Genomic DNA, 21147 nt, shown 5'->3' with positions numbered 1-21147 from the left:
ATGAAGACTTTGATGAAAGGAAAACCATAAAGTAAATATCAAAAGCCTTAAAAATGTGTGTACCATTTGATCAAGGAATTTCATTTCTGGGACTATATTCTAAGGAAGATATTCAGGGATATGTGTAGAAAGTTATTAACAATGATTTTCATCAATATTAATTTTTAACATGGAATACTGGAAATGATCAGGAATATTTATGTGTGTTATAGAATATTATGCACATTTTCTGTGAATATAAATATAATGGTATTTAAAAAGAATGTTTAGTGATGTAGCAAAATGTTAGAGCAGAAAATAAATTTACAAAACCAAATAAAAGACTTTGATAAGACCATTGATCAAGAATTACAGGTCATCATTTCTATATACCTGATAATATAAATTTATACAAATTTCTGCTTCTCATTACAATCTTTGAAAAGATTTTATTTGGAAGTTCTATATAAATTCAATACTTAGTATTCCTCCCAATGCTTTTTATTTTCTCTTCTTTTAATACTAAGGATATAAACTAAATTTCTTTCACAAAATTTCATATAGATACTCCAAAATCCTATGTAATGTGCCATCCAAATATTGCCATTTTATGTACAGAATAAAGTGGAAAAGGGTAAGAAGTATGTGGCCAGCCACACACAGCTGATGAAGGAAAGCTGAGGTACGCAAGGCAGGCAGGGTTGGGAGGGATACTATACTGCACATTATATGTAGTGTGTTTTTGGATCACAAGAATCTACTACTTCTGACTTTTATTAGATGCACATTCTTTAATAAAGTGGGTGCCCTTCCTTTGCACAATTTTAAAAACAGATTTTTCTCCTCAACAGATCAGCTTCAATTTTTTTTAACATTTTCCTAACATATGATTATCATCTTCCAAAGACCCAAAAGTGCTGTCAATGTGACAGAAATCAGAATGTAAATATTTTACAAACAGCTGTCAAATATCAATCGGCAGCAAACAAAAAACCCCGGAATTGCTGTAATCTATCCACAAGGCGATATCATTTAATTGACAGATAAGACGTTTTTCTAGTTTTCCTCTTCCTGTCAGTATTTTTAATACATTAACACCATGTGCCATTCTGGATAGTCACTGTGACAATTCCCTTGAAGAAAGAATAAACTCTGAAATGCGCTAAGGGAAATGCCTGGCATAGGGACGGACTTTTGTTTCACAGGGTATTTTTCACAGTCATTGTTATCTGGAATGTTTGTTACTAACATGGATTAAACACTGGCATCAAGGGAATATTGTCATGCCCATAAAAACAGGGAAAATTTTGCTCTTAGCAGTTCAATAATTTATTATTTCATTCCTTCGGGCCTTCATTCAACAAACATTTCTCATTGTGCATGTGCCAGGTTTAGCCAATAAATCCATGTAAGATCCAAAGAATGGAGCCCTGTCACCCAACATCATAGATCAGAAATGTCACTGAGTAAAGATCCCTGAAACAGTCCCACCCAAGGATTTACTGCTATTTTCTATTTATACCTCTGTCTGTCCTCTGTTCTTCCTATATTGTTTCTTCATCTTTTTCTTTCTCTGTTTTTCTTTTTTTTTTTTTTTTTTTGAGACGGGGTCTAGCTCTGTCGCCCAGGTTGGAGTGCAGTGGCTCCATCTCGGCTTACTGCAAGCTTCGCCTCCTGGGTTCACACCATTCTCCTGCCTCAGCCTCCCAAGTAGCTGGGACTACAGGCGCCAGCCACCATGCCTGGCTGATTTTTTGTATTTTTTAGTAGAGACAGGGTTTCACTGTGTTAGCCAGGATGGTCTTGATCTCCTGACCTCATGATCCGCCCGCCTCGGCCTCCCAAAGTGCTGGGATTACAGGCGTGAGCCACCGCGCCCTGCCTTTTTTTTTTTTTTTTTCTTTTCTTCCCATCTAATCAAAAGACACACTGGGGACCTCTATAAGAACTGCTTAATTTCTTTTAGGATATTTAACATAGGGTATTTTCTGACTCTATATTCATTTACTCAACAAACATTAACTAAGCTTCTTGCAGGGGCAGGCATTGTTATAAGTATAGTGGTTTTGGCAGTGAAGAAAACAGACAAGGCCCTGCCCTCATGGAGCTTAGATCATATTACAATGGAGATAAATAACAAATTATAAACAGGTGCGACAGATTCATCACGTCTTACCTAAATCCCTTAAATGACATATGTAAGTATTTTGTCCATAAGGGGTTATTTTCATATGCCTTAAGAAATAAAACTTCCAGTTTCTGAAGGGAATTAAACCTGGGTGTCCGAGATGGTGGTTATTTAGAGAGAGTGGTTAGGAGAGGTCTTGGCAGTTGAGATTTGACTGGAAGGGTCAAGTAGTAAGAAGAGCCAGGGGCTCAGTGCCAGGCCCCCGAGGGCGAAGAACAAAGAGAAATATTCAATAAATAAAGACAGGGAGACTTGGAGTATAGGAAGAAAGAGAGAAAAGTACAAGTAGAAACCAGATCATATCAGATTTATAAGTCATGTTAATGCATTTGGATTTGATTCTAAATGTAGGGGAAGGAATTGAAGGATTTTGAGCAGGTCTCAAATAGGAGAATAACAGGATCTGACAGAGGCTTCCCAAAGCAGACGCTGGCTGTGACAGAATGTAATTTTGTGTGGTAAGAATGAAAACCATGTTGACTAACATGAAGCTAATGCCATCGTCCAGGCAAGACAAGATGATGGCTTGGAGTAGAGTCATAACAAAAGAGACAAGGGATTCAGGATGTATTTGGAAGAAATAAAAGGAAAACGAAAGTAACTGGTCACTCTTAGGTTCAATGGACAGAAATAAAAACTGTTGCTTTGAATAGATACCAGAGTATTTCCCTGCATTAGCAATGGAGACCCAAGAAGGTAAGCTAGTATTTTGTACTAACAGCATATCAGAATACTTTATACCATCAATTTACAAATAAGCAGCAAAGGTCCAGAGAGGTGAAATGGCTTTTTGTAATGCCAAAAATTGCTGGGCTGTCCCCTGCATTTCCAGTCCCTTATTTTCCAGCCAAAAGATTTTTGCATTATCCAGTTCCCCCATCCCCCAAGTCGGCTCAGTGCCTTATGCAATGCCTTGTATAACTTTCTTCAGAAAGAAATTTCATTATGTGACTTAGTTTTTAAGCTATATATGTATATTTTTTCTGAACCAAGTCAGTAAGAGTGAATTAATGAAGATAGTTAGGCAGAGAATACTTAATTCTATGATTGTTGGGTAAAAGCTGAGTTTTGGTGACCATATTTTGACCATTAGTTCTAGACTTTTATTTCAAAAAAAAAAAAAAAAAGAAAATGAGATGCTCAGAATTAATATTTCCTTTACCAACTTTCATAGGCAATTCCAATATAAACTGATACTCCCAAATCAGATCTTGTTTTCCTCTTTTCCTTTTATTTTCTTTTTTCCCCTTTTCTTTCTTTCTTTCTTTCTTTCTTTCTTTCTTTCTTTCTTTCTTTTCTGTCTTTGTCTCTCTCTCTATCTATCTTTATTCCTTTCTCTCTCTCTCTCTCTCTCTCTCTGTCTTTCTCTCTCATTTCTGTTATACAGGAACAGACTCAGTTCACTTAGTTTTACAAATGGAAAATATAATAGAAAGTCTGTGCTATTGAAGAGTATCGTAGTCAAAGAGTTACTGAGCTGACAATGCCCACTGCCTAACTGTAAAATGTAATCAGCAAAATAAGCTCTTGGAACCAGGCTGTCAGGGCCAGCATTGAGGCAGCTGTGTACAGGGATCAGCCTCTGACAGGTCCAAGTTCAAATCTCACCTGTGCCAGTTACTACCATAGGACAAGTTTCACAGGACAAAATTCTTCACATCTTAGAGCCTGTTTCCTCGTACATCAAATGGGAATAAAAATACTCGACTTAATAGTACTACTGTGGTGTTTAAGTAAGATAGGGTAACGCGTCTAGCATGATATCCAGATATAAATGTTACTGAATCAGCTAAGGCTCCATTTGGCTCTGAGTGTCAGCAAACCTAATAAGCTCGTCTAAATTAGGGACTGTATGTGTCTCATGGAACAAGACATCTGATGGTGGGCTTGCAAGAGCTCAAGCTCATTTTATCTTCCCACTCCAGTATCTCCAGTTCGGCTTTTGTTGCTGTGATTGCAAGAAGGGGTGGGGGTGGGGGCGTGATTTCTTGATAGAAGGATGGGATAGGAACAAAGGAAAAAACATTTGAAGAGGAATCTCCTCTTGAAAGACTCTCCCCAGGGACCAAGACTGAGAGCTCATTGGCTGGAGCTGAGTCACATGGCCACAGAAAGAGAATCTGGGAAGATGAGACTATTTTTTAGCTGGGCACTTTGCTGTCCTTACAACATCAAGATTTTATTAGGAAGGAAGAGGGTAGTGATAGGATTTGGCTCTCTGTGTCCCCAACCAAATCTCATCTCGAATTGTAATCTCCACGTGTTGAGGGAGGGGCCCGGTGGGAAGTGATTGGATCATGAGGGCGGTTTCCCCCGTGCTGTTATTATGATAGCAAAGGAGTTCTCATGAGAGCCGATGGTTTTAAAGTGGCAGTTTCCCCTGCACTCTCTCTCCCTCTCTGCTGTCACTATGTAAGACATGCCTTGCTTCCCCTTCGCCTTCTGTCATGATTATAAGTTTCCTGAGGCCTCACCAGCCATGTAGAACACAATTAATAAATTACCCTTTTGTTTATAAATTACCCAGTTTCAAGTAGTGTCTTTATAGCTGTATGAGAACAGACTAATATAGGGAGATTGGATTTAAGGTAGGATGTTAGCAGTGTTTGCTGGATAGATAAAACATTATTAAGGATAACATCTAAGAAAGATTGAGCTTTTCCACAGTGTTGCTGTTTATGTTCACAATCGTATTTGTACAGCATTCTGAAGAAAGGCAATCTAAATCAAAGGATACTTCTTAAGCTTCTAAGAATTAGACAAGCTACACAATCCTATATATGTACTAATAATTCAAACATTTTGCAATATTTCAAAAAATTCCACATTGCTACAGTTAAACACAAATGTGCTTTTGAAATAAAGTTAACTTATTTCAAATCTCAATCAACATGCCTTTATTTCCATTTTTAAACTGATGAGAAAATGAACACACTTAGCTTTATTAAGACACAAAAAATTGAGTATGACTAATGGTAACAACTGTACATCATGTTGAAAACACCAACTTATAAATTCTTATTCCTTATTAATCTGTTCTCACAGATTGGGCCATCAATTCCCCTTTCCAAGGAAATAGCTCAACTAGAAAAAGGATCTTACCTTATTGTACCTTAGCTGAAGTTCTGACTGTCATTTTTTTGGCCGCTAATCACAATAAAAGTGCTAGAAAAGAAAAACAACAAAAAAGATGGTATTAACAAATAACCAGGACCCTGAGAAAGAGAACATCAATAGGTTACACAACACGAGTAGAGGCAATCAAAAAAAAATTACAGAATTTTTGAGTTGGAAGTGATTTCCTGGATCATGGTGCCTAACCTCATGTACCTGAAGAGGATGGAGAGGGTCAGAGAAGTTAAGGTACCTGTCACTGGAAAAGAAATGTATCTATTGACTTCCTCATTCTACAGCTCCTCACGTCCAACCTGCCTAAGCTCCAGTTGCAAGGAAGGGAGATAGAGTGAGAATAAAAATAAAGAAGTTGCTCATCTCTTCATTTTACACGTAAGTGATGAATTGCCTTCTCTTAGCAAATTGGCTAGTACGGTCTGTGTTCAACAAGTATTCCAGTTTCTATCTTCTCCCAGACACTACTCAAAATACATGCATACAGTGATCTTACAGTTAACCCAATCTCATACAGGAAGAAAATGCAATCTTCATGAAAATCCCCTAACTCCACTTCAGACACTAAGTGTACTGAGCCTGATAGCGAGGCCAGAATCTTGGAAAAGCACCTCCATTAGAAGGTTAACCTAGAGAAAGAAAAAGAAGTGCCAGGCTTTGCAGAAGAACCGGAGAACTGTGTCACTGTGAAGGATGTGGCTGAATTCAGAGGGTCATGAAGGGATGGGAAATGCTATGGAAGAACTTGAGGATAAGATCCCCTGATAAGGTGTAGTTGAATTTTTTAAAGGAGGACCTTGAAGTTTGCACAGCACGGTGACAGTGACACCAAATGGAAAGAGGACCGAGAAGAGACCATGAGGGAAGAAGTAAAAGGATCCTAGAGGTGCATGTGGAGGCATTTTCTCAGCAAGTCAGAGAGGAGCCTAGTGACACCTCTGTGAGTGTCATCTGTGACAAGATCAGCACAGAGATGGAGAGCAAACTTCGAGAGAGTATTACAGCAATTGGATATGTAATTGAGAATTTAAAAATAGATTTGTATTTTACATGTCTTTTAAAAGTATTAATATGCAAAGGATACGGAGGAAAAGAGTAATTGCTCCTTCATCAGTTTGAGAAACACATTTATGCTCGCGAGCATTGGTCCTCTGCTGCCCTCATATCCCTTCTTCCTCTCTTTAGCACCTCCCTCTCCCTCTGCTATTGCTTGCCATGTTGGAACTGTCAATCACGGGATCCTCTCCCACTTTCAGCAATGGAGGGCATCTGACCCAAGCAAGGCCTCTCAGACTCCTCCTCTCCCAAGATCCCCTTTCCCCCTGCCGCCCTCCCCCGGCCCTCCCTATCTGAGAAGTGTGTCTTATGGAAGGAAGGGCTGGAGCTATCATTCCATGAAATGCATGCACTCTATACCCTGGGGTGGAAAACTGAGGTCGAGGGGGTAAGTTACCATGGGTCACAACTTGAAATCAGCTCTGCCTGACTCCTTCCACTAGCTGCCTTGCCTCTCTTACATAGGAGCACATTCTCAGGAAATAATATCTGTGTACCTAGAATTTCAAGAGTAAACTCAACCATATCAATAATCTCATTCCTACTACAGGAAATGAGGGTAAGTCATCAAACAACACTTCAGTGCGACGATGGAGTCATTTCTCTCCCTCATCTCTATCTAATAGACATTTTCTACTATTTAGGGCATGCTGATGAGCACACAATTCATCTTCCACTGCTAATATCCCTGTAACATCTAATGAGTCAAAGGGCAAGTACTCAGTTAATTCCATTTAACCATGTGTCAGTCATCTCACAGAAACCCATTGTCTTGTGCATACTAGGTGCTCAGAAAATATTTACAGGGGATTTTTTCATTAAAAGTAATAAATGCCCATTATTACAAACACATTTGACTACTTTACAATTAGGAGTCCCAACATGGCCTACATGTTGAAATTCAGATCATTTTAAATAAGTAAATATATTATACAAAATTAAGTAGCACCATTAATGTTAAAACAGACATAAACACAACTCAATTACTGAAGTGTCTACTAATATCAATATCTTGTTCACTAAAAGAATGGGGAGACAATAAATGAGATTGAACATCTTGAAGTTTCTCTGATTAAATTTCTCTAGTATCAGATTCAGAAAGACATTCATTCTGAAAACAAGCAAAGGAATTGGCTTTCATCCTAGCTGCAGATTCATTCTATTGAAAATTAATTGCATGTAACATTCATTTAGAGATGAGGTTCAAATATCTAAGTACAGATGACAGTCTTCTCCAAAACCCAGTAAACATGGCTCAAAGGTCACATAATCAAAATAAGATTGGCAATTCCAGAGAATGCTGTCCTAATTACATAGTTAGCCAAATAAAGAAGAAAACAAAACTAGAGACAGAATAATTGTGGAAGGCCAGATGACAGGCTTCTTTCAACAGGTCAAAAAAAGTTACTCTGATTTATGATGTCCATAAAAAAGGTAAGATATTTTGCTAAACTCTTTAAAGTAGTACTGGCATGCCTTGGAAATACTGTGGTTTTGGTTTCATACCACCACAATAAAGTAAGTCACACACATTTTTTGGTTTCCCAGTGCATATAAAAGTTATGTTTACACTATATTGTCATCAATTAGATGTGCAATAACATTACGTCCAAGAAAGCAATGTACATCCCTTAATTAAAAATACTTTATTGCTAAAAAATACTAACAATCATCTGAGCCTTTATAGAGTTATATATATAAATTTTTTTTTTTTTTTTGGTGGAGGGTTTACCTCAATGTTGATGAGTGCTGACTGATTAGGGTGGTGGTTGCCAAAAGCTGGGGAGGCTGTGGCAGTTTCTTCAAATAAGAAACAATGAAGTTTGCTGCAGTGATTGACTCTTTCTTTTGTAACAGATTTCTCTGTAGCGTGTGATGCTATACATCACATTCTCAAGTAGCATGTGATACTGTTTGACAGCATTTTGTCCACAGTAGAACTTCTTTTAAAATTGGAACCAATCCTCTCAAAGGCTGCTGCAGCTTCTTTAACTAAGTTATTGTAATATTCTAAATCCATTGTGGTCATTTTAACAATATTCACAGTATCTTCACCAAGAGTTAATTCCATCTCAAGAAAATGACTTTCTTTGCTAATCCGTAAGAAGCAACTCCTCCTCCAGGTTTTATCACGAGATAGCAGCACTCAGGCCCATCTTCAGGCTCCACTTTAAATTCTAGTTCTCTTGCTGTTCCTACCACAATGGTATTTATTCTTTCTTCATTGAAGTATTGAACTCCTCAAAATCATCCATGAGGGTTGAAATCTACTTCTTCAAACTCCTGCTAGTGTTGATATTTTTACCTGCTTCCAAGAATCATGAATGTATTTAACAGCGTCTAGAATGGTGAATCCTTTCTAGAAGGTTTTCAACTGACATTGCCCAGATCCATCAAAAGAATCTATGGCAGCTATAGCTTTATGAAATGTATTTCTTAAAATAATAAGACTTAAAAGCCAAAATTGCTCCTTGATTCATGGGCTGCAGAATGAATGTTATATTAACAGGCGTGCAAACAACATTAATATCCTCCTTGTATGCATACATGAGAGCTATTGGATTACTAGATGCATTGTCAATGAATAGTAATATTTTTAAATGAATCTTTTTCTGAGCAGTAGTTCTCAACAGTAGGCTTAAAATATTCAGTACACCAGGCTGTAAACAGATGCATTGTCATCCAGGCTCTATTCCATTTATAGAGCACAGGCAAAGTAGACTTAACGTAAGTCTTCAGGGTCCTAGGATTTTTGAAATAATAAATGAATACTACCTTCAACTTAACTAGCAGCTTCATTAGCTCCTAATAAGCAAGTCAGCCTGTCCTTTGAAGCTTGAAAGCCAGACCTTGACTTCTTTCTAGCTATGAAAGTCCTAGATGGCATCTTCTTCCCACAGAAGGCTGCTCGGTCTACCCTGAAAATCTGCTGTTTAGTGTTGCTACCTTCATCAATGATCTGCACTTGCTACTTCACCTTGTAATTTTATATTATATAGACAGCTTTTGTCCTTAAACCTCATGGATCAACCTCTGCTAGCTTCACATTTTTCTTCTGCAGCTTCCTTTGCTCTCTCCGCTTTCACAGAATTGAAAAGAGTTAAAGCCTTGCTCTGGATGAGGCTCTGGCTTAAGGGAATCTTGTGGCTGGCTGGATCTTCTAGCCAGGCCACTCAAACTTTCTCTGTATCAGCAATAAGCCTGTTTTGCTTTCTTATCATTTGTGTTTTCACTGGAGTAGCACTTTTCATTCCCTTCATGAACTTTTCCTTTGCATTCACAACTTGGCTGTTTGGTGTAAGAGGCATCGCATTCAGCCTGTCTCAGATTTCCACATGGCACCCTCACTCAGCTTCGTTATTTCTAGTTTTTGATTGAGACATGTAACTCTTCCTTTCACTTGAACACTTAGAGGCTGCTGTAATTTCAATATTGTTGTGACTCAGGAAATGGGGTGGAGTGCAAGGAGAGGAAAAGAGATAAATGCGTGGTTGGTGGAGAAGTCAGAACACATTCATTAATAACATTTATCAATTAAGCTTGCCATTTTATATGGGAGTGGTTTACGGCATCTCAATACAATTATAACAATAATTTCAAAGATCACTGATCCCAGATCACCATGTCAGATATAATAATAATTAAAAAGTTTGAAATACTACACCAATTACCAAGGCCGGGCGCAGTGGTCCACGCCAGTAATCCCAGCACTTTGGGAGGCCGAGGCGGGCAGATCACGAGGTCAGGAGATCGAGACCATCCTGGCTAACACAGTGAAACCCCGTCTTTACTAAAAGTACAAAAAACTAGCCGGGCGTGGCGGCGCCTGTAGTCCCAGCTACTCCGGAGGCTGAGGCAGGAGAATGGCGAGAACCCAGGAGGCGGAGCTTGCAGTGAGCTGAGATCCGGCCACTGCACTCCAGCCTGGGCGACAGAGCGAGACTCCGTCTCAAAACAAAAACAAAAACAAAAACAAAATTACCAAAATGTGACAGAGACACAAAGTGAGCACTTGGGGTTGGAAAAATGGTGCCAATGGATTTGCTGAAGCAGGGTAGCTACAAACCTTCGATCTGTAAAAATCACAGTATCTGAGAAGCACAGCGAACTGAAGTACAATAGAATAAAGTAAGTCTCCGCCCACTTCTTTTACTATTATCCTACCACTCAGACGACTATGCATATGCCCTTCTCATGAATCGGTACTTTTTATTTCTCATCAATGCCTGTTGTTCTAACTCCAGCTTTATAAGACAGTCAATCCACCTCAGCATGGATGTGCCCTAATTTATTCTTTTACTATTTACAGAATTATGGTTGCATCCTTTTTCTTATTATAAACAATGTAGCAATAATAATCCGTGTGTGTGTGTGTGTGTGTGTGTGTATACATATATATAATCCTCCTGAGGAGAAGCAATCCTCCTCCCTCAGGCTCCTGGGTAGCTGGGACTACAGGCATGCGCCAATATTCAAAAAAGAGATATTTTATACACACACACACACACACACACACACACGGATTATTACTCATTTTTTAGTTCTATATTCCTAAAATTATGATTTATATGTTGCAGAGTATTCACATCTTAAATTTTGGTACATACTGCTAGATTACTCATCAAAACAGTTGTAGCAATTTTGTTTCCCATTTCCTCACCATAACTGGATATTCTCTCTCTCTCTCTCACTCTCTCTCTCACTCTTTCTCTCTCTCTCTCTCTCACTCTTTCTCTCTCTCTCAATCTCTTATCCACCTACCTACCTATAATTACCTATCTCTATTTCTATCTATATATGCGTCTACCTATGTATCTGATTTTTGGCAAGAAAAGTAGTGTTCACAGATAAATCTATTTATTATCTCTGGGGCCTCAAACACAGTCTTGCAGCAAAGGCAGACTGAAAACAATCTTTAGGCAAGGTTCTGATATTGTGGCATTAAGAGGGAGATAATCCTTGAAAAATGTATTTTGAGAAAACAACGTAACGATTATTCACAAAGAGAATTTTAAAAGACTCTGTCCTGTTGAGTAAAAACTACGACATGCTCCATTTAGTAAGTAGCTTTAACACAGAAAAACACATCCAGATCTAAAAGTCAATGCTGTTATTTTTCCCATGAAACTATAATTTTAAAAATGTCTAACTCACCAAATGGTTTCCTATAATTTTTAAAGTTCAAAAAAAAATCTATAACAAAAGAAAAGGTCCAGTCTTGAAGCTCCTTAAAATTTTTTAAATAATATTATATCTTTAAAATGCTATTCTTTAGCCAGAGATGGCTCCATTTAGATACTTGAAAATATTAATCACCCTTTTCTTCAAGTAACCTTTCAGCAACCCCAGCTCAGGTGACTTATAATTATAGTCTATGAACCCGAGCCTCTCCCTCCACCCCCACCCTGACTCCCACCCCTCTCTCACTCTCTCTCTTAAGTCATAACATGAATGTGAAAGCCAGGGATAAGTAGTTCTTATTTTGGGCCAAACCAGTGTTACAGAGTTTGACTAAATAATAGTGTTTACGGGGGTTCAAGAAACCAATTTTAAAGGGGAAAAGTGTACCTATAGTTTTGATTCTTATAAAAGGCACTCTTTTGGATGCTTCCGCCACGAACCAGAAACACAGCTTAAAGGACCACTAGTGCAATTTACAGTCCAATATCTCTCCATAGTTGGGCCGTCATTCTCATCAATTATACTTTGGAACTGATTAGAAAATGAAGAATCAGTAACAATATTGGCTCAGTTTTAAAGCCTGCAGGCAGATATATTCTTAAATACTAGAAAGTAGCTATATTTTGTTCTATATGTAGGACCTGCTTGTGTGGAGAATCTGCTTCATTTTTGCTCTTCACTGCAATGGCAGGAAGTCTCCATCCAGGGTCTTCAGCAGCGGTCGAGTGTGGACTTCAGGCAGTCCAGACTCAGGCCCTTGGTTTTTCTCATCCACAGCCTGAAGTTAAAAACCAGTAATTTACCTTAGAGGAGTGATAGAATAACTATATGTTATAAAAAAGAGAAAGGGGGTCAGGTGCAGTGGCTCACACCTGTAATCCCAGCACTTTGGGAGGCTGAGGCAGGTGGATCACCTGAGGTCAGGAGTTCAAAGCTAATGTGGCCAACATGGCAAGACCCCATCTCTACTAAAAACACAAAAATTAGCTGGGCATGGTGGTGGGTGCCTGTAATCCCAGCTACTCGGGAGGCTGAGGCAGGAGAATTCCTTGAGTCTGGGAGGCAGAGTTGCAGTGAACCAAGATTGCGCCATTGCACTCCAGCCTGGGTAACAGAGTGAGATTCCATCTCAAAAATAAATAAAGAAAGAAATAATAAAAAAGAGAGTGGAAATATGACATCTAAATGTCATCTTGACTACCTTTTAAGTGATAGGAATGTATATCATTTTTCCTCGAAGATTTCTGTTTTCCAAGTTCTGTTTTTGTTTTAAATGGGCACATACTACATTCCAATTAAAAGGTGACTTGAAAACAAACCTCCTAGCAGATGAGGCCTGAGCTTCTCTCCAGGCTAGACAGGGGGCCCCATGACTGAAGCTGCATCAGCCTCTCTAAGCTTGCATTTACCATTTGGGCTTCTAGTTTCCTCTGTGACTTACCATTCTGCTTGTCATAAAAAACAAACAAACAAACAAACAAAAACCTCCTACTCTCTATTCATATGTCTATCTCTTTCACAGGATGGTGGGTAAAGACTGCAAGCCCCAAATGTGCCCTTAAGTCCACATCACTGCCCAGATACACATTAAGACCAGGGGAAATATGTAATAAGTCACACCTGGGGAGTTTTTAACTGTATGCACTTCCCTGGGTGTTCTGCAGCCAAGCGAAACTCCTTAGAAACACAGTTGATAAAAAGAAAAAAGGAAACTTAACAACGGCAGGCAGAGAAGATTGATAAATGCTGCTAAGATATAGGATGAGCAGGATACTTAGGAATACTGCCATGAAACAATAAAAAGGCCTTGCCAAATGCTATTTAATGCACAAAAGGAACCTCCAGGGGCACACTATAGTGGTCATCTTACGTATAGACTGCCATCTGTTGTGAGCATGTGTGTGTGAAGAAGGCGATAGAAATGAATATTGGAACTCTACACCACGTACAGTGTGTTGTATGATGATAAAAACTACAGATACTTTAATATCATATTGTAGGTTTAATTTTTTTCCAATGTTTTATCACCTTTACAAAATCCACTCACTCTCTCTCTCCATATATATATATATATACACACACACACACACACACACACACATACATATACACACACATATATATATAGTCTTTCACTGTCAACCAGGTTGGAGTGCAGCGGTGCCATCATGGCTCATTGCAGCCTAGAACTCCTGGATTGAAGCAATCCTCCTCCCTCAGTCTCCTGGGTAGCTGGGACTACAGGCATGCACCACTATATCTGGCTAATTTTTTACATTTTTAATTTTTTTGTAGAGACGAGGTCTCACCATCTTGCCCAAGCTAGTCTCAAACTCCTGGGCTGGAACAATTCTCCTGCCTCCGCCTCTCAAAGTGTTGGGATTGTAGGTGTGAGCTCCAATGCCTGGCCAAAAATTCACCCTTGCTAGTATTGTAGAGAGTCACCAGGACTGTCTGGATTCTAACTGATAACTGACTAAGATGATAGTGTTTAGAGTAGGCAAATTCAAGCAATCAAAAGACACTACCTAGATGGTTACAACATTTCCTAGATTCTACTGGATGTCCCAGGGCTCCACATATTCAAAAAAGAGATACGGTGCTCAAATAAATTTGGAAAATTCTGGGTTAAATACTATGTTACCGTTACTGTTACAATGGGATTACTCAGAAATGTCAAAACTGAGATGTGGGCTGTGATCTTTCTAAAGGCAGCTATATTCTGATGCTTGCTTTTCTCAATTTTGTTTGACCATGTGGGGGAGCTATGCTAAATGATGCCCTGCACAGACAGCTCAGGATTCTTCTCTACATCAGTACAGAAAGAAACAAAATTATTCTTTAGAGTCTAGCTTAGCCGAAGATTGAATGTGCTCTTGAGTCTAGATAAGTATTTGCCCAGATTTCACAGACTCTATAACATCACAAAAGTAAATGTGTCTTTTTAAGAAGGGAGTGCTGCACTCTGCATTGCACAACAATGACTAATGGATTTGGAATATTTTTTAAAATCTGATAACATCATTTAGAAACACATATCTTCAAATACCACATTTTGAAATGTAGCCATGATATTCTTAGATATAGTCTTGAAAATCTAATGAGCTCCTGAAACTGTATTTAGCTAAAATTTCAACCTCTTAAATATTTGGAAAGGTCAGTTTTGATGTGATGAATTATAATTTTGGCAATTCCTATTGTACAGCTGTTCTCAGGAAATATAATACTGCTGGTACTGCAAACAACGTATTTAATTGGATTCCCTCAAGTTTTTCTTGTAAAAAAGTCTTCCAGAAAATGCTCAAATGTCCTAACTAAATACAGCTTTTTTCTGCTGGCTTAAGCAATATCTTTGATTAGTAAATAGTTAAAATTTACTGCTGAATAAATGCCTGCCTGGAGCCAACAACACCCTGGCTCTACAGAGCAAAGGCACAAAGGAAGGCGTATCTTAAGTGAAACTCCCAATTAAAAATACGTTTGCAAAGAACAGTTGCATGGTAAAATGTACTCTATATTATGTTCAGCGAAACACAAACAACCTAGATATAAGTTGTGTGGACATATCCACAGTTTTATAAATATAAATCTATGCACAAAATAATCTTAAAAAGACATACATTAAATTTAGGTTTAAGCACATGAATTTGCTGAATGAGGAGGACAACAAGTCTATCAGCAGCAATTTCGTATAGTTCAACTTGCAGATCACAACGTTAATAGTGCTTACAACTTGAGGATTGATAATAATAGTTATTTATTTGTTTATTTAAGGTTCTTTCCTTTATTTTCCAAAGTGTTCCTAACTAGCCATCATTGGTTTTAGAAAACACTTTTTTTTTTTTTTTAAACAAAGATAGAGGCAAAAGTATGTTGAGAGATTAGGTTGCTTATTGGAGAGGAAGAAGTAGAAGGAAGGCTCTGAGCTCTGATTTCAAAGTCATGTTCAACGGTTGTATAGAGAGTGGAACATCTCACTAGAAGAGTGTCATGTAAGAAAGCGTCCTGGCTGAACCAAGGTTTAGGAAGAAACACTCATCGCATTCAGTGTTAAAGACTGCCCTCCTTTTGGGTCCAAGTCATGGAACAGAAGAGTGACATCAATTACATCCAGGATGAGGCACTATGGTAATGGAAATATTTGGGTGACATCAATTACACCCAGGATGAGGCACTACGATAATGGAGATCATTGGATTATTGATGTAGTAACATTTTTCTTTGTCACTTAAGATACTTTCCCTCTATTTAATTTGTGAGTATACAGATGAACTTCCTACAAATATCTATCAAAGTTGTATAAGTTGTTTATTGCTTGTGTTTATGGTTGCCCAATCAAGGCATTCTAATAACCAAGGCTACTGCCTGGTCCTTCTAAAACAGAAGCACTCTAGAAGATTCCTACCATCCTTCAGCCCCCATGCCAGATGACCAAAGGAAGTGTCACTTCTCCCACTTGGTAGGAGCACCAGGCCTGTACAATGGAAGGAGCTTTTCCCACCCGATTCTTAGCTGGTAACATGGAGGTACCTGCGTCTTCTCTAAGAAAAACCCTCTTGGATCTTAGAGTTAAGCGACTCACATTTCCTATAAAACAGAGATGCTCACCTTACATAAGTTTTTGAAAGCATGAAATAAAGTAGCATATAGAGTGTAGCAAATGTCTGGGACATAGAAAGTGTCCAGGAACCTGAAGCTACTATTTTTATATAACGGGACTGTGCCCAAAGGGTGGCTAACACTAATATGCTTTTTCAAAGCCTGACCTCCCGCATCCTTTTTCTTCAGGGTATCTGCCCCACCTGTAAGCTCCGTATCTGGCTTATTTGAAAGGCTATATGCTTTTTATTTGAGTATAATACCTTTGTATTCCATTTTCCTTTTTTAAATTCCAACAATCCTACTGTGTATAAAATAAGCATTACTTTGAAACACATTTCCTGAATTTTTGGCAATTAGACACTCATCTTGGGATTGAAAAATTCTCTCTCTCTCTCTCTCTCTCTCTCTATATATATATATATATATATATATATATATCTGCAATCCATAAAATCATTCCTACCGTTTGTGTAAATTAAAGCACACTGTTTTCCTTAAGCCATATATAATATCAGCTATCCTGAGAAAATGTGTTTTGTCAGATAAGGTAAAAGCTAGGATATTTAATTAGCTAAAAGCAGCACGCATCATTGGAAATCTGAGTTCCAAGGAAAGAATAGAGTTAGGAACTTAAGTCCATTTTTCCTGGGCCCAGCATAAACTTATTTTGTAAATAAGCACAAAAATTCTACCATTATTTCCATGTCCTCCAAGTAAGACCTGACAGCCATTATCCACATCATACACATAATATTAGTAATGAATCCTTAAACTAGGATTCTAGTTTAAAATTCCATACTATGCGTGCCATTGCCCATTTGGATCTTTGGGTTGCTCTCTCAGTAATATGATGTAACTGATGTTTTTATTTGTTCAGTTTTTAAGGGATTGATTTGATTGTAAATATTTTAAAAATAAGCAGTCTCTTTCCTACCTTCTGTATTTTTCAGAAGTCAGAATCTGATTAAGTTTTGAGAAATGTAACTAATCACTTTAACTCACAAAACTTGGTCTCTAGGAAAGCACAGGCAGGATACAGGAATATCTGAATTACCCTGCTCTTTTGTTTTTCTCTTAAATGCGATCTTGCATCCTTTTAAAATTTGTTGTTATTGTTATTATTATTGGAGACAGGGTCTCATTCTATCACCCAGGCTTGAGTGCAGGGATGCAAACATAGCTCACTGTAGCTTCAAACTCCCATGCTCAAGAGATCCTCCAGTCTCAGCCTCCCAAGTAGCTGAGACTACAGGTGCACACCACCACATTCATCTAATTGTTTTATTTGCTTATTTATTTATTTTTGTAGAGAGGGGTATTTCACTACCTTGTTGAGGCTGGTCTCAAACTCCTGGTCTTAAGCAATCCTCCTGCCTTGGCCTCCCAAAGTGCTGGGATTACAAGTGTAAGCCACTGTGCACAGTCCATCCATCTTGATCACTGCTGTCAGCACTTTACATCCTGATTAATGACTGGAGTCATTACTGTGGGGTGAGTGTGTGTGAGAGAAGGAGACAGAGACACAGACAGAAGGTGAAAGCGAAACGGAGTGAGTCAGAATGAGACAGAGAAATAGAATAAGAAACACACACATGTAGAGGGAAAGACTGCCGGGGGAGAGACAAAGACAGGTCCACATACAGATACACAATGACTGATACTTGTTTTCCTTCTCCCAAAGCACTTACCCCATAGAGCCTTTGCTGCCACTCCCCTTCTACCTGCAGACCTTTCGTCATCTGACATTGAGGCTTCTGCTGTTTGTCTGTGTGTCTGGGATGCCAGCTCTGAATTCTGCTTCATTACGTGGTACTTGAGATTGGGAGGGGTTTCCAAGACACATGTTGTGTGAGCATCATTTTTCTATAACTACAAACCCTATATTTAAATATACATATAGATGCAACATTGTCTTGATTCTTTTCTTTAAAAAAAAAATCACATATTGCAGTTTGCTGCTCTGAAGTTACTTGTTCTGCTCCAAGTCACTAGTCATTTGTTGAAGATAAGCTCTAACAAGGCAGAAACAGCCTTAAGGATGATCAGATGTTTGGCCTTTCTTGTGCACACCCTACATGCAATCTGTTCTTGGTTTAGCAAAATCTTGGGCTTTGTGAAACATCACATCATCTCTTCACTTAGCTGCTTAGGTCCTCCTAAAAGTGCTGGGAGAGCCATATGGAAAACGATGAGGGGCATCCCAAATCACATCTGCCCCATTTGCCATACAGTTTTCGGCAGCATTCTCCTAATCTTAGGGCCAACAAAGAAAAATAGCATACACAGACAGGGTTTACTTAATGCCAGGCAGTTTTCCATAATTACTTCATAAAATTCTTACAATAACTGCATAGTTAGAGGGGTATTCTTATCATCCCTGTAATTGAGAAGGGGAAATTGAGGTCTGAAAAATTTAAGGAGCTTCCTCAAGATGGCCCCATTAGCAAACCAGCAGTGGTAAAGTGTGAACCAGGGAGCTGGAGCTCCTGATCAATACACCGTTCTACACAGCTGTTTGGTGAGTCCATCCCACCTCACTTCACAAGGACACAGGAGTTGAGAGGAAGCTCCTGTAAGAACTGTGATATGATGCTCAGCATCCTTTTAGGTGCATGTTTGCAGGGAGTGGAAAAGAAAGCCTGGAGAAGAAAACTAGAAATTCACTGCTTCTTGGAGTGCAGGAATGCTACCCTGTCCAAGTTGACATTTCTCAGTGCTTAGTGAAAAGTGAGGCTGGCAAGCAGTGAGAACAGGCCGGTGTCTGTTTATCTGTGGATTTGATTGCTTTTTTTCTTATCTGTCTGAAGTGGAGGGCATGCAATTCACAGAACAGGGAGAAATATTTTCTGATTTAAGGAAAAGCTTAAATTGTAAAGAACACTTTGCAAAACTCAGAATATCCTGAAATCCATAAGAGGTGACAGTTCAGTAAACAAAAATGTACATTTCAGCTATATAGCAATTAATAAAACTACCTAAGAAAAATTAAGCAATAACTGGTTAATTATACATGATATTGTGTCTTGTGATATATTAATTAAAGTAAAAATTAAAAGAATGGCACATGTCATCTAAGACTCTTCCTTTTAAGAAGCTTGGAGCAACAGAAATTGTGATTGCCCCTTTGAAATGATGAAATGGTGAGATCTAACAAAAAAAGGTGTGGCGCTTCCATCCCTGAATATCTCTAAGCAGAGAAAGAAAAGAGATTGCCAGGTTCATGAGGAGATGAGAAAGCAGAGAGCTAGATTAAAGGCAGAACAACCTGGGCTCCCCAGCTCTGTGATCCAGCAGTTATTTTATGAATGAGTCTATGTACATCAACTCATTTACATACATTATAATCATATATACTGTAGTTAGAATTATTAAAATCTGTTAAAACTGTCTTATTCACTTCATTTTTTGTCAGCATCAGAAACATCTTAATTGTAACATTGGTAATACGCTTTTGGTGTCTGAATTGTCATGTTATAGAACTTTGCATCGTCATGCAATGATTCCATTGTTCAGAGAAAAATGACTCAAATTAGATTTTCTATTAGATGCAATAAAACATGTCGCTTGCAAACCTTGGATTTGGTCAGTGTTTAATGGATTGTCTCTTGACAAAATATTATACTTTTGAAAGTCAAGCTAGAAAAATGAGCATATCAGAGTGTATCACATTTAATGACTATAACTGAGAAGGACTCAGTTTGCAATTTTTAGACTTTTCCAGTAAGATTAACTTTATTGTATTTCATCCCATTATATTCATTTTGGCAATTTTATTGCTCAGAAAGGGAAATAAAGTTACAACTCAGATTTATTTATTTATTTGTACAAAGGTTCACTGGAGGAGGAAAATTACGGCACGATTTATAATTTGTTGCTAAAAAATTCATTACTGTTCAAGGCATTTCTTTTTTTTTATTTTTTTTGAGACTGAGTCTCACTCTGTCACCAAGCTGGAGTGCAGTGGCGCGATCTCGGCTCACTGCAACCTCCGCCTCCCGGGTTCAAGCAATTCTCCTGCCTCAGTCTCCTGAGTAGCTGGGACGACAGGTGCGCACCACCATGCCCACGTAATTTTTGTATTTTTAGTAGAGGCTGGGTTTCACCATGTTGGCCAGGATGGCTTCGATCTCTTGACTTAGTGATCTGCCCGCCTCAGCCTCCCAAAGTGCTGGGATTACAGGCATGAGCCACAGCGCCTGGCCTAGGGCACTTCTTAAAAGAAAACATTTCAGTGTTTTATAAAAGCACAGAGGGTGGAAACTAAAGTCAAGCAGACTTGATGTGAACTCTACTCTGTCACATACTCATGACCTTGGGAAAGTGTCCTTCCTTGCTGTGCCTCAGTTTTGTCATTTTAAAAAGGGATCACAATACACACAAGCTGATGTGAGGACCAAATGGTTTAATGTAAAAGTGCTATTCACTTTTAGCTATTATTGTGTCCACATGAAGCTACAACGTGTTGCATGTATATTTCAGATTAGGAGCAGCATTAGAGAGAACTCAATAACCATGACATGAGAAATGGGACTGTAATGCATTGTTTAAAAAGAAATTTTAATCATATGTGAGAGAGGGATTAAAAATAAGATGCATAAATTCTAGTATCACATCTCTTGAATAGTAATACTAGAACTGGTTCATATTTTTGATTATTCTTTTAAGATTAATCTTAAAGGATAATGAAGTTCGGCCGGGCGCGGTGGCTCAAGCCTGTAATCCCAGCACTTTGGGAGGCCGAGACGGGCGAATCACGAGGTCAGGAGATCAAGACCATCCTGGCTAACACGGTGAAACCCCGTCTCTACTAAAAAATACAAAAAACTAGCCGGGCGAGGTGGCGGGCGCCTGTAGTCCCAGCTACTCGGGAGGCTGAGGCAGGAGAATGGCGTAAACCTGGGAGGCGGAGCTTGCAGTGAGCTGAGATCTGGCCACTGCACTCCAGCCTGGACGACAGAGCCAGACTACGTCTCAAAAAAAAAAAAAAAAAAAAAAAAAAAAAAAAAAGGAAA

The 21147-nt window shown here is 38.6% G+C and overlaps 1 protein-coding gene across 3 annotated transcripts in view; it reads right to left on the bottom strand.

The window, feature by feature from the left end:
* CHRM3 (cholinergic receptor muscarinic 3) overlaps positions 1-21147 on the bottom strand; it is a 527196-nt gene that overhangs the window by 280220 nt on the left and 225829 nt on the right. For 2 of the 3 annotated variants that reach the window (XR_003116667.1, XM_025365316.1), the window contains exon 4: positions 5270-5332. The gene's annotated coding sequence lies outside the window, so the exon portion shown is untranslated. Of the gene's footprint in view, positions 1-5269; positions 5333-17823; positions 17932-21147 lie in introns of those variants that run through there. The other variant, XM_025365337.1, reaches the window with a different exon arrangement.

This window comes from Theropithecus gelada, chromosome 1 (assembly GCF_003255815.1).
Source record: "Theropithecus gelada isolate Dixy chromosome 1, Tgel_1.0, whole genome shotgun sequence".
NCBI classification, from domain to species: Eukaryota; Metazoa; Chordata; class Mammalia; order Primates; family Cercopithecidae; genus Theropithecus; species Theropithecus gelada.
This window is presented reverse-complemented; position numbering and strand designations above follow the sequence as displayed.